We start from the raw sequence: 3,635 nt of genomic DNA, 5'->3' as shown, positions 1-3,635 counted from the left end.
TCATCCTGAAGGGTTGGGACTGTGGCTGTGGCTGGGGCAGTGGATGTGTTACCTTGAGCAGTAGCAGAGGACCCAAAATATCTTAGAAGTGCCCCTGAAATGGCATTTGATATTGACTTCAAAAGACCATAAACTACAATATATATAAAAAATATATAAAAAACACATAAATGAATTGAAATTTTAAATTAGTACAGATCTCTACTTCAGAGAAGAAAAAAATAACTAATGGTTGCCGTCTTCAATCCTATGATTGACACATTTTTAGACTGGTTACATTATGTTTTGTCACCATCGAGTAGTTGTATATGGTTAATATTAATCTTAAAAACTACCAACAGATTTATGAATATACTATTGCCTAAACATAGAACCCAACATGATGAAACAAAATAATAAACTTCATACACACAGGCTCACAACTAATCCACTTTAACAGTTAAAATATCCAGTTAACTGGTTAAAAAAATGTAAAATGTTAATGTTAAAGTGATAACTAACCGGAAAAAACAGGAAAAGACAATAAAATAAAGCTTTAAACTAAGCAAAGGTATAGTGAATGTTTTAAGAGTATATAAAAGCTTAGAAAATAGAAAAATATTTAAATATCAACATTTAGTCCTACTTCAGTTTTTGTCATCGACCAAAAACTGTTTTGGTCGTCGATGTCGTTGTTGTACTAAGCAGATAGCTAGCATAACAAACATCCATCTCTAGCTATGAGGACATCACATACCCTTTTCTTTATCTCTTTTCTCCTCTTCTTCTTTTTCTAAATTGAGCCCCAGATGTCTTTGACCTTTTTCTGTCCATCTCTCCAGCATTTTGGCAGAATCGGCACTTGGCAATAAACTTCCCCGACAAAGGCTTCGACTAAACCAATTGTCTCTTACCCTTGATGACCACATTGTTTTGTAATCAATCTTTTATTTGGTCATTTCATATATACGTTAACACAAAGATCATTAATGTAATATACCTGGATTAAAATGTGTGTTACAGAATGTCATTGTATGACTGATTTTTTTTAAGTTTCATAATGAAGATTACACCCCCACCCCGCTTTTGTCCCCTGTACGTTCATTTATTTGGTAGAGACCCACAGTTGAAGCGATTTCCCTGACCCCTCCCCTTCTTTTTCACACACCTTTCCAACAGGGGCGCTTGCACCACCTCATTTTAGATTTGTGTTGTATCATTTTAACACTTCTGCTATCTTTGCGATCAAGATGACCCCAGCCTTACATTAATGTCTTTTCCATTCTATGACAAATGTGGATGAAGGTGGAGAAAATTTCACATCTGTCATGAACACCAGTGAAAATTAAAAATCACTGAAGAAAAAAAAAGTTTTTGTGGGTCCAGATGACCCCACTCCCAAGGTCAACATACCTTGGACACTGGTCTTTTTTTTCCATCCATTGTCATGCAACTCTGTTGTCCGGCCAACAGATTTCACTAGTTTTTAGTGTGTCAAATGCTTCACTACCCTGAGCCATTTCAATACAAATTGGTTCATTTTGGTTCAGAAAGCTTTGGTTTCTCCATCTCTAAAGACACCTCATTTAATAGTCTTATTGAGTGTAACAGGGAGGCTAAGGCTTTTGGATCCATGTGCAATAGTGTTGAATTATCAACAAGGACAGGAAGAGGCAAGAGTCAACTCTGACCACCAGACATGAGAGGCTGTCAAGAGAAACCTATTCAGCATAACTACCAAACAGCACAAACAAGACTTCACACTGAGCAGAGCTCAAAGCAGGTTAAATACAGTAGAGGTGATTGCTAAATGGAGAGCAGCTGATGGAAGGTCTGGGCTTAAGGAGCAGTGGCTGATGGGAGATGAAGTGTGAAGACAGGAGACCAGGTGAGAGTCAAAACCGTGGTGATGGCTCCCTCTGGTGGTCGGTGGAGGGAGCAGGGGCCTGACTCATTGCACTATGTACAGTGAGTCTTACTTACTGGGTCAAAACAAAAAAATCTAAAAGAAAAATCTTTAAAAATGTGGCAACAGATTTTAAATTCTGTCCGTATAGAAATCAGTGAATAATTCCAAGTTAATTGTTCAAACAGCAATGAACAATCAACATCACTTAAGAGTCGCTTCAGTAATGTGTTTTTGGTGTTTTTAACAGGTACTTGAAGCATTTGTTTTTCATTATTGGCATGTTGGAAAAATAAAATCACAAAATTGTGGAAGACATAAATAAAGACATTTAAGAGTAAAGCTCAGTTTATGAGTGCTTATTTATTCAAACTGTGGTGAATCAGGAGCAGACAAAATAATGCATTTTGAAAAAGGTTGTTGCGACGTAGAGGAAGCAGGCCACAAGGTCCCTGCTCTGCTTCATTCAGACAAATAGATCCATGAACATTTTTGTTTTCCTCGTCTGACCTTGAATCTGGATCTAAACTGTACGGCTGGGTAGCTCTGATGTTGCTCGCCATTTTTGTTGCACTGGTAATGTTAGGCTGGAGATTTGAGGGGTTAAAAAAAAGCAGATAGATGATGGGAAATGAGTGCAGGCTAACTCCGCGCCAACATTCAGAGGCGAATTTCTAATGAACTCCTGCCGCTCTGCAGAAACCATGTCCCCATAATTTTTTTTTTTTCAATTATTATTATTTTGGCCTAAAACAGAATAATCGTAGTCAAAAGACAGCTTGAAATGATTTTGCAATAGATCCAAAGATGATTGCAGTGACACTTCAAAGATAATTTCATTCCACATGTACTTACTGTGTATTTCCTCTCTCCAACACTTTCATGGTATTTAACCTGGTTGATTTACCTAGTTGATCCAGATTTCACTTTAAGAACTGCTGTCCGGTCAAAATGAGTTGAAGAACTCAGGTGTTATTCTCTGGCTTTGCCTAGAACTCTTTAAACCTCCCAGAAATGCTAATCCTTGTGACACATGAATTCCACAATTCCTCACAGGCCAAACATGACATAAAAGCAAGGAGGATTCAAATATAAAAATCAGCAAAACATTGATTTGCAAGTTTTTGGTCTTTAGCTGAAAAATAATAAAGTGAAAAAAACAAAAATTTAGCTGTTCATAGCATGTTTTTCTTCTGTTGTGATTTATTTATTTTTGGTGTGGGGGTAATTACAATCCTTTTACCGTACTCTGAAGATGTAAAACAACACAATAGTAGAGGTTCAAAGTCTCCAGGACATAATTAATCTATGATCTTTTTCATCAACAAGCTAATGAGATCCACAGAGAAAGAACGGGTCAGATAAATCCCCTTCACCTGCTGATACTCAGAGAACCACAGTCCTTGTTGTGAGTTTAAGAAATTCTCCCATTTTAATGATGGAGGACTTAAACATAACATACATAACTTTTACTGGTTTTGTGGATTTACAAAGTTACAGATTACTGTATTTTGTCATCATGTTTACCGTATATGTTTCAATTATTTTTGGTAATTTGACCATTTTCTGTCTCATTTGCATTCACAAAAGTCTTCATGAGCCCATGTACATTTTCATTGCTGCTCTGCTGCTGAATTCTCTTCTTTTCAGCACAAATATTTACCCCAAACTTCTAATCGACTTCTTGTCTGACCAACAGATCATTTCTCTTTCTTTATGCCACTTGCAGAGCTTTATTTATTACACCTTG

Source organism: Oryzias melastigma, linkage group LG21 (assembly GCF_002922805.2).
Source record: "Oryzias melastigma strain HK-1 linkage group LG21, ASM292280v2, whole genome shotgun sequence".
NCBI classification, from domain to species: domain Eukaryota; kingdom Metazoa; phylum Chordata; class Actinopteri; order Beloniformes; family Adrianichthyidae; genus Oryzias; species Oryzias melastigma.
This window is presented reverse-complemented; position numbering follows the sequence as displayed.